Genomic DNA, 12,192 nt, shown 5'->3' with positions numbered 1-12,192 from the left:
CTAAGTTATTATTATGCTTATTTAATGCCGAAGTAATCATGATGTTGGGCTAAATATTAAAATTGGGTAATTGGGCTTTGTACCATCATTGGGGTTTGGACAAAAGAACGACACTTGTGGAAATTAGACTATGGGCTATTAATGGGCTTTATATTAACTAAATGATACCTCGTTAATTTAATATATAGACTTATAATTTGACGTATTTATATATAACCACATACGCTTGACTGGGTACGGTGGGCGGGATATCTATAAATACCAATAATTGTTCATTTTACCGGACACGGAATTGGATTAATAGTTAATAGACTTGTTGAAACAGGGGTGGATTACATTCAAGGGTAATTGGTGTAATTGTTAACAAAGTAGTAAAACCTTGGTTTACACGCAGTCGATAACCTGGTGTATTCATTAAACAAAGTATTAAGACCTTGTAACAATTCGAATCCCCAATTAGTTGGAATATTTGACTTCGGGAATAAGAATAATTTGACGAAGGCTTTCGCACTTTATATTTATGACTGATGGACTATTATGGACAAATCCGTATGGATATATTAAATAATCCAGGACAAAGAACAATTAACCCATGGGAATAAACTAAAAAATCAACACGTCAAACATCATGATTACGGAAGTTTAAATAAGCATAATTCCTTTATTTCATATTTAATTTCCTTTTTTTGATATTTAATTGAACTTTTAATTATCGCACTTTTATTTATTGTTATTGTATTTAATTACACTTTTAATTTTCGTACTTTTTAATTATCGCAATTTTATTTTATCTCACTTTTATTTATCGCAATTTCATTATCGTTATTTACTTTACGCTTTAAATTAAGTCTTTTTATTTATTTAATATTTTACATTAGGTTTTAACTGTGACTAAAGTTTTAAAATCGACAAACCGGTCATTAAACGGTAAAAACCCCCTTTTATAATAATAATAATACTACTTATATATATGTATATATATATATATATATATATATATATATATATATATATATATATATATATATATATATATATATATATATATACAAATATATATATATACAAATATAGTTTTTAAAAAAAAATATAGCGTTAAACTTGGCTAGTTCCCTGTTGACGAACCGGACTTACTAAAAACTACACTACTGTACGATTAGGTACACTGCCTATAAGTGTTGTAGCAAGGTTTAGGTATATCCACTCTATAAATAAATAAATAACTTGTGTAAAATTGTATCGTATTTAATAGTATTTCGTTGTAAAAATAATGCTATTTCCTAGTACACCTCGCACACATCAATATTAAATTATTATATTATTTAAATTATTATTATTATATCTATATATATATAATCGATCATTCTGCGAGACTCAATTCATATATCACTCCGCATCATATTTTTATTATCTATATTTACTCCGCATCACTTTTATTTTTATTTTTCAAAAGGTTTGTGGTAATACACTAAACAAGTTATACATGAGTATTTTATTCGGATTTCAAACCGATTATAACTAAGAAAATATTGGGTATTGTTCGGGAGTATTGTTCGTGAATCCAAGACCAACCATACAATCATCCACTATCATTATGTCTAAGCAATTTGCCTACAATATTGAACCACAATATTGATACGTGAGTTTATAGATCCCTTTTTAATTTCTTTTGCAAACTATATTTTTGGGCTGAGAATACATGCATTTTATTTTATACGCAATGGACACAAGTACATACTTAATTATAAACTGAGCTTGAACCGAAAATCCCTTAACTTTGGTAACTAGTAACTGCCGGTTATAAGAACTGGTGGGCAAGAGTAGTTGTATATGGATCCATGGGGCTTGACATCCCCGTCCGTTCCAGGTATAGAGACCCTAGCCTGAACTATAAAGCGGACGTATGCTATTTGAGTTTAGTACATGTTGGTTTACGTGTATTGTATATGTTGGTTGCATGTATGTTAAAATAGGGGTACTTATTATATATACGTTAAGTTTAGTTACCAGGGTGCTCAATTTCGTAGAATATTTTGATAAACGTTTTGGATGAAACAACTGAAATCTTGTGGTCCACCTTTATATATAGATTATGCGCAATTTTAAAATTATGAACTTACCAAACTTTGTGTTGATACTTTTAGCATGTCTATTCTCAGGTCCCTAGAAGTCTTCCGCTGTTTGCTTATACATTATACAAGCTATGTGCATGGAGTCGTACATGCTTTATTCGAGAAAACTTTGCATTCACAAAATCATCACCATGTATCTTATTTTCACTGCATTGTCAACAGATGTATTATTGTAAACTATTATTTACGGTGATTGTCTATATGTAGAAATCATCAGATGTCAAAAACCTTGGATTTAGATATTCATTTATGGTGTGCCTTTTCAAAAGAATGCAATGTTTACAAAACGTATCATATAGAGGTCAATACCTCGCAATGAAACCGGTGAATAACGTACTGCGTCAATAGCGATTTTTGGCGGGTCATCACAGTTGCCCTAAGACAACTCCTATTACATAATCACTTGCGTCACACATGAGTTCGAAAGGTTTAGACCAATCGGGTGATATAATAATGGGTGCATTAGTGAGTTTTTCTTTCAAAATGGAAAAAGTTTTTTTTACAATCTCTGTTAAATTCAAAGGGTGCATCTTTTTCTAAGAGTTTAGTTAACGGTCGAGTAATTTTGGAAAATTCTTGAATGAAGCATCTATAGAATCCAACATGTCATAGGAAACTTCTAATTGATTTAACACTAGTATGTTCGAGAAGGTTAACAATAACATTGATTTTTTCTTTATCAACCTCAATTCCTTTATTAGAAATTTTATGGCCAAGGACAATGCCTTCTTTTACCATAAAATGGCATTTTTCTCAATTAAGAACAAGATTCATTTTTTCACAACGAGCAAGCATTTTATCAAGATTAGAAAGACAGACGTCAAAAGATGTTCCAAAGACTATCCATATAGACTTCCATAAAATCTTCCACCATGTCGTGAATGATAGATGTTATACATCTTTGGAAAGTTCCAGGGGCATTGCATAACCCAAATGGCATTCTGCGATAAGCAAAAGTACCAAAAGGACTAGTTAAAGTGGTTTTCTCTTGATCCCGAGGGTCGATTGGAATTTGAAAGTATCCAGAGAAACCATCCAAAAAACAATAATATTCTTTTCCGGCTAATTTTTCAATCATTTGATCAATAAATGAAAGTGGAAAGTGATCTTTTCAGGTAGCTTCCTTTAATTTATGATAATCTATACAAACTCACCAATCGGTAACTGTTCGAGTTAGAATTAATTCATTATTCTCGTTTAGGACAACAGTTGTTCCTTCCTTTTTAGGGACCCACTGAACTGGGCTAACCCATTGGCTATCGGAGATAGGATAAATCGTTCATGCGTCTAATTGTTTTAAAACTTCCTTTTTTACTACTTCAGCCATATTAGAGTTCAAGTTTCCATGCATATCGGTTTTCTTCTTGAAAAGCCATTTACAATCAACTGATTTAGAGCCAGTCGGTTGTATAACCAGTTCCCAAACTTGGTTATCATACATAGATTTCATCTCAGCGTTCATGGCTTCCTACTATTTATCTTTATCAATCCTTGATAAAGCATCTTGGTAGTTTGTTGGTTCATCCAAATCAACCACATAGCAATCATCCATGAGAAACCCATATCTCTCTGGAGGATTACTAATCCTGCCAGATCTATGAATGTCTTGTATACTTTGATCACCCATGTGATTAGTCCCAACATTTTGATGTTGAGTGCTAGTGTCAACTAATTGCGTATCATTTTCTTGATCATGAACCTCTTCAAGATCTATCTTCCTTTCACTGTTACCTTCCATAAGGAACTTAGTTTCAAGGAATTCCGCCTTTCGAGCAACAAATACATTTTGCTCTATTGGATCATAGAAATAGTATCCCATATCATCCTTGGCATATCCTATGAAGATACACTTCGTAGATCGAGCATTCAGCTTATTAGCGATGAACCGCTTAGGATAAGCTTCACATCCCCATACTTTCAAGTATGATAGAGAAGGAGGTTTTCCAAACCACATCTCATGAGGAGTTCGTTCCACTTTCTTGGTTGGGGCCATATTTAAAATACGAGCCGCAGAGCATAGACAATAACCCCAAAATGATAGAGATAACGAGCTTTTTGCCATCATAGATTGAACCATATCCATTAGGGTTCGGTTTCTCCTTTCGGATACTCCATTCAGTTGGGGTGTTCCAGGAGGAGTAAGTTGCGAGATAATCCCACAACTTTTAAGATGATCTTGGAAAGCATCTCTTAGGTATTCACCAGCTCTATCGGTATAAAGTACCTTGATTGTCTTGTCTTGTTGAGTTGATTTTGTACTTTGTTTTGATATTCTTTGAATGCTTCAAAAGTTTCATCCTTGTGTCTTAACAAGTAAACATATCCGAAATGACTGAAGTCATCAATGAAAGTAACGAAGTATTTTTCACATTCCTAGTCATGGGCTTAAAGGGTCCACATATATCCGAATGTATTAATCCCAATAAGTCCTTAGCCCTTTCATAAGTCCCTTTGAAAGGTGCTTTAGTCATTTTGCCTTGTAAACAAGACTCACATACATCAAACGAGTCTAACTCACTTGATTTCAAAAGACCATTCTTTTGAAGTGTACGAATTCGGTTCTTGTTTATGTGACCAAGGCGACAATGCCATAAGTAGGAATCACTCAAATCTCTTTTGAGTTTCTTGGTGTTTGCATGGAACATCAAGCTATTATATGATGTTTCATCATGAACCAATTCATACAACCATTCAAAGTCGAAGCCTTGAAATAGAACACATTATTTAAAGAAACATGGATATCATCATTAATAAAATTAAGATCAAAACCACATTGTCTTAAACGGGATATTGACATAATGTTTCGAGTCAAATCAGGAGCATACAAAACATCATTCAAAATAAGCTCCAAACCAGTTTGTAGCTTCAAAACAAAGTCTCCTTGAGCTTCTACGTTCACATTTGCACCATTTCCCATAAAGAGACTTGTTGTTCCCGCATCTAGTTTACTTCTTTTTAACCCCTGCAAAGAATAGCAGATATAAGTTCCACATCCCGTGTCTTATACCCATGTATTAGAAGAAGTAATACTAAGCTCAACGTATACCATGTATGCATTACCTGAGGTTTGCCCTGCATCCCTCTTTTCTTTCAACTCCTTCAGGTAGATCAGGCAGTTGCTTTTTCAGTGACCTATTTTATACAACCAAAGCACGGATCTTCCTTGGGGTTTCCTTTTAAAGCAACCTTTTGCTTCTTGGTTTTGTTGGTTGGGGTAACCATCTTCCCCTTTCCCTTGCCCTTGCCTTGGTAGGTGGGTCCTTTCCTCTTAGCCACCTTTGACTTAGAAGTGGAATCGTCCTTGGACCCACCTTCATTGATCATAAGCACGGGTGAAGCCCTTTTACCCATGTCTAATTCGGCCATCCTAAGAATGGCATGCAATTTGCCAATGCTTTTATCCTAACCATTCATGTTGTAATTCAACACGAATGTGTCAAACCTTTTTGACAAAGAGTTGAGGATAAGGTCCATGGCTAATTCATTAAACATGTTACAGTTTAGACGGTGCAATCGATCAATTAGGATTTTCATTTTAAGAACATAGGATGAGACAGATTGGGAGTCGTCCATTCGACAATCATGAAGCTCTCGAACTGTTTCGAAGCGCTCAATATGAGCTTGTTGAAGGAACATCTCCTTCAACTGAGTGATCATCTCGTATGCCCCATGATGCTCGAAATCCTTTTGGAGTTCGGGGATCATGGTCCCAAGCATAAGGCAAGAAACTTGAACCGAATTGGCACAATATTTCTCCCACTATGCCATACCTTCGATATCATCCTCTTCGGGTTGATCGGGAATGGGGTCTTCCAACACATACTTCCTGTCCTCAAGCTTGAGGACAATTCTTAGATTGCGATACCAATCCATGAAATTTGTATGGTTGAGTTTTTCCTTTTTGAGTAAGGACCTCAATGACAGGTTATTGAAGTTGATTGGTGCATTAGGAATGTTGTTGTTATTGGCGGCCATTTACAAAATTTAGCAAAGTTGTTTAAGTATCAATTTTAATTTAATAATCAATACCCTTTTATATTCAATTGATTTATTAAATTTTAGAATCCAACGGTAAACCAAATTTTGGTTAGGTGACCTTTATCCCATTATTTGATTTAGCTAGGTAGTCATTTATATGACAATTGCAATCCCTTTGCAACTTCTAAGGTATGGGATCATGCAACCCTTTTGCATGGCATATTTATCCCATTAACGCCTATTTGTTCCTCATGCTTCGGTGACCCTAAGTTCATGATTCCCAAATCAGGTCGTCCTACTTGTGTAGACGTGTAAATTTAACATACAAGTGGTTAGGTGACCTTTATCCCACAAGCATGCAAAATTCACCTTAATCACATTAGTTTGATCACAACGGTTAGGTGACCTTTATCCCATCATGAGTTCCCTAATATGCCTAAGTGTCACACAAAAGGATGGCGTTAAACTTGTTTCCTTTGCATGTAAAAGGGTTTTTAAGGTTTCTTTATTCTAGTTCAAGAAAACTGTTATACCATACACTAACATGCATTTAGTGTGTGGTACATGTGAAAAAACTTATTTTCATGTCATGTAATAAAACCAATTTTATTACTACTAATCCTTTTAGTCATTTCAAATTTAACCAATTAAATTTTAGTATATATTCTTTGCGAGTTGTTAATGTGTAAGATAAACTTGTAGAATACAAACATACAATCCACAATCAACCAATAAACAACCACGCATGCAAAGAATATGTTCACAATCAAGCCAATTTGGTAGACATTTGTTTAGCCGAAAACAAATGTCACCGGTCAATGGGGACAAAAACAAATTTGGAGAGTCCAAAATCTCCCACTAAATCTTGCATCCAAATGCTTCCTCTTTGTGTTCTTCCTTGTCTCCATCTTGTATCTTCATTTTATTACAAAATTATATCCTAATACATTTTTCTCTAGAAAATGAAAATACAATCTAATCTATTTTACATACCAAATATAAAATAAATTACATGACCAAAATGAATAATTATTATTACATACCAATTGAATAATAACAAATCAACCAAACATTCAACCAACCACAAGGTCAAGGCTTAGATTGTGAACATCATCATACAACCAAGTATGACCAAAATGAAAAAACCCAAAACCCATTTTTGAGTTGCCAATTTTTGGCCAAATCCAACACCACCCAAAACCCGAAAAACTTTGCATTCTACTTTCATGCATGTTCATAGAATGCAAATAAAGTAGGTTTAATAATCATTTCGAAGCATATTCCAACAACCTCGGCTCTAGATACCATTGTTGGGATTTAACATGTTTCAAAAGAATTAAAACTCATTTATGAAATAAAGTTTGCGGAAGCGTGTAAAACCGATTACAAACATGTTATACTTTAACCGATTAAAGTCAAATCGCAAATCAGATCAAGTTGTGAAATATGCTTACAAACTACAACTGGGTTAAGAGATTATACCTTCTCCAATTTAGGAGGTAAAAGGGAAGATGATGATGAATGCAAGCTACAAAAGATGAAGCCTCAAGTTGTAATACCCCAAACTTGACACCAACACCTTGTAATATTTGGTTAGGATTTTCTACACTTGAAAATTACCTTGCAAAACAAAAGAAACCCCTTTCTTTGCACTCAAAATTTTGGCCAGCAATATGCAAGAGAGAAAAGAGAGTGTTTGCAATCCTTGATATGTGTATTTGCATGCCCTTAGTAGTACCCAAAGTGCCTAGGTACTTATGCATATGGAGGGTGGGAAGCAACCACATTTAATGACCAATTAAATGTGTCTAGGACATGCTTCCTTGCACTCCCAATGTCATTCCCACTTTATAAAATAGTTTTTGTAAATAAAACATATTTTATAAACTTCTATATTATTTGTTATGTACACTTTATTTATAAAACCCATTTTATAAAATGTAACATAACTTAATTAATTATTTAGCCAATAAATAATTAAATCCGAGTTATATAAATTATTTCATAATTTATATACATATCAAGTGACAGGAATTTGATCAACGAACCAACCGATAAGATCAAATACGAATAAGGTGTCGGTAAGCTTGTTATTGGGTATGACCCGACTTGGATCAAAACATATTAGCCACATTAATTTAATATGTCTGTCGGGCATACGAAATACCTTCACACCAATTTCCTGAAGAGACTCTTCTGCCGATTCGGCACTCTCCAAGCTATAATAAGTGATAGAGGCACACACTTCTGTAATACCCAAATCATGAAGGTGATGCAACAATACGGAATTACCCACTTGATGTCCACTGCCTATCATCCACAGACTAACGGACAGGAAGAAGTCACTAACAGAGCACTCAAAAGAATTCTAGAATGCATCATCGCCCATCATGGGAATAAATGGGCCGAGAAACTAGATGATGCTTTGTGGGCATTCCAGTCTGCTTACAAGAATCCTCTAGGAACTAGACCCTACCACATGATCTATGGGAAAGCCTGTCACCTTCCGCTAGAAATGTGACGACCCGGGAATTTCTGACTCAAAGTATGTAATATTGAGTCTAGAAAATTTTGAAACGATGTTCATATATTCAGTTGACCTTCGACTGCTCTCGACGATTCACGAATAATTAATTATAAATAGATAAGTGTGTATGTATATATATATATATATAATTCGAATTATAATTTGAAGTATTATATGTTGTTGTTATTAAAAATTAGTAAAATAAAAATAGGATATTATAATAATTATTATTTAAAATATATCTCTATATAAATAAAGTATATTAAAAATAAATATTAAATGATTGTAATACTCGTTTGATGTTTCGATTGATATTAAGCAAGTTAAATTCAAACTTATATAATTTTAAAATAAACGGTGATCCGAAAATGAGTTCTATAAATTTTAGGCTTACTAAAAATGTATTTAGGATCTAGTTAGACGAAATTACGCTCGTCGTCCATGAACTTGTATCCAGTCTTCTCAGGTTATCCTTAAAGTTTTTTTTTCTTCTGACGTCGTCCTTGAACTTGTACTTTGTAACTCCGGTCGTCCCTCCGTCTACATTCCGTTGAATTCTTCCGTTAATCCTACTCATGTGCGAATCATGTGAGGGTAATTTTGTCTTTTTATCCTTTCTTTCTTTTTCTTCATCTTCATCCCAATATTTCACAAACCCTAATTTCTTTTCCATATAAGTTCTTATTAGTTCATTACAATATCATAAATCTTAGTATTCAAACCCAAATCCAAACTAAAACTTAAAATCCAAACGTTTATTTATCTTTGTCCACCATCTCTTCTTCTTCTTCTTCCTGTTAACAAGATTATTTATGTTTGATGTTGCATCAGAACCTACATTCAAATACGAACCACCCACCAAAACTCGACCCGATTTAAAATACGAACTTGTTAACAAGAACACTTATCATTGTGCACCACCTCTTCTTCTTCTTCTTCACCTGTTAACGAGATGTTGCATCACAACCCACTTAAAAAAAGCACACCATGGTTCGAAACCCACCTATCCATGTTTATTGTTTTCACTGGTTCGAAATTGGTATGAACTCAACAAGAATCAAGCATTATACTCTAAAAAACAAACACAAACACAATCAACCCACATTCGTAATCAGATCTGGGATGACACAAAATCAGATTTACAGGATCTGAGAATTGAGAGTTTTGACTTTCTTCCAGTGCAGTTACAAACTTAGATCCAACACAGTTTGGTGGTGGTTATGGTTGAAATTGGGAATGAATTGTGATTTTATTTTAATTGGTATTTGAATTTGAATAAAGATTCAAGGTATAAATCACAAGCAAAATCCTAATGAATCTGGAGACCAAAACCCTTTCTTCCTTCAAAATTAATCAATAAACCTAAATCAAGAACACGATTGAAATAAAATTTATTGTTGATTCGTAACCACCGCCGGTTAATTCACCGAAAAACTCCAAATCACCGTCGATTAAAAATCGAAGCATGGATTCGGAATCGAGGGTTTCGAAACCAACTTGGTCGTTCAAACATCGTATTTCCAAATCTAGAATTAATTAAATTTCATCTCGTTGATACTCCTAACTAAATACAATCATGAAGATGATGGTGAAGTTAATATTGAATGAGAGTTGAATGAAACATATTCTGAATCTGTTGAAGGTGAGTAAATTAGATGAATATGGTAATTTACAATTGGAAATGATAGATTATTGCAGAAATTTGGAAATGGGTTTCTGGATTTTGTGGAGAAATGGGTTTCTAGGATTTATGATTTTGTGAAATAAACTAGTTTGTTTCAATATTGAAAATAAAAATCAAGATAGGGGAAAATAAGGATAGAAAGACAAAAATAGCCTCACATGAGTTGCACATGACTCAATTTAACAGAAAGATTGGACGGAATGTAGATGGAGGGACGACCGAAGTTACAAAGTACAAGTTCAGGGACGACGTCAGCAAAAAAAAAGTTTAAGGATGAGATGAGAAGGTTGGATACAAGTTCAGGGACGACGAACGTAATTTTGTCATCTAGTTAATTAATTTTAACACTTTTTATATTTCACCCATAAATGAGAGGGACAGTTGATGTAATTTTTATTTATTAAATTAATGATTGAATTTTATACCATAATGATCAAAATAAATAAATACATTTAATCTAAAAATATAGGATTTTTAGGAACACTTTTATACGTTAGCTGTTTAGTAATGGACACGATATAACCAATCGGAATAAACTGTCGATAGAATTATTTAAAAGTTAAGGCTGCTACAATGAATAATAACTCTGCGCATGATTCAATGAATTGAGATTCATTATTTTAATATTTATTATTATTAATTAATATTAATATTATGGATGATAGATATATGTATTATATATCCTGGATACCTACTACAAAAACTATCATCTATTCGATTTTCTGTTTCACCATTCGATGGCCAATGCAACCATGACCACTTTCTTTCTTCTTGCTGTTTCGAAGGAGGTCACCAAAACACCTTCATATTCGACACCCATATTCAACTCAAGAACACTTATATCACTACTCATCTATCATTGTAACTCGAACACCAACACAAACAATCTTAATCCATTTATTTATGTTTCGTTTACCTCTTGTAACCGAGACCCATTCAATAACACACACCCTTGTGTCGATCACCCTACATCATCATGAAATGTCCCGTTCATATTGATTATAAACGTTTCATATTAATTGATTTCATCGCGAGGTTTTGACCTCTATATGAGACGTTTTTCAAAGACTGCATTCATTTTTAAAACAACCATAACCTTTATTTTATCTATAAAGGTTTAAAAAGCATTACGTAGATTATCAAATAATGATAATCTAAAATATACCGTTTACACACGACCATTACATAATGGTTTACAATAAGAATATATTACATCAAAAATAAGTTTCTTGAATGCAGTTTTTACATAATATCATACAAGCATGGACTCCAAATCTTGTCCTTATTTTAGTATGCAACAGCGGAAGCTCTTAATAATCAACTGAGAATAAACATGCTTAAAACGTCAAAAAAAATGTTGGTGAGTTATAGGTTTAACCTATATATTATCAAATCATAATAATAGACCACAAGATTTCATATTTCAATATACATCCCATACATAGAGATAAAAATCATTCATATGGTGAACACCTGGTAACCGACATTAACAAGATGCATATAAGAATATCCCCTATCATTCTGGGAAATCCTTCGGACATGATAAAAACGAATTCAAAGTACTAAAGCATCCGGTACTTTGGATGGGGTTCGTTAGGCCCAATAGATCTATCTTTAGGATTCGCGTCAATTAGTAGATCGGTTTACTAATTCTTAGGCTACCAAGCAAAAGGGGCATATTGGGCTTCGATCATTCACCCATATAATGTAGTTTCATTTACTTGTGTCTATTTCGTAAAACATTTATAAAACTGCATGTATTCTCATCCCAAAATATTAGATTTTAAAAGTGGGACTATAACTCACTTTCATAGATTTTTACTTCGTCGGAAAGTAAGACTTGGCACTGGTCGATTCACGAACCTATAACA

This window comes from Rutidosis leptorrhynchoides, chromosome 7 (genome assembly GCF_046630445.1).
Source record: "Rutidosis leptorrhynchoides isolate AG116_Rl617_1_P2 chromosome 7, CSIRO_AGI_Rlap_v1, whole genome shotgun sequence".
Classification (NCBI taxonomy): Eukaryota; Viridiplantae; Streptophyta; class Magnoliopsida; order Asterales; family Asteraceae; genus Rutidosis; species Rutidosis leptorrhynchoides.
This window is presented reverse-complemented; position numbering follows the sequence as displayed.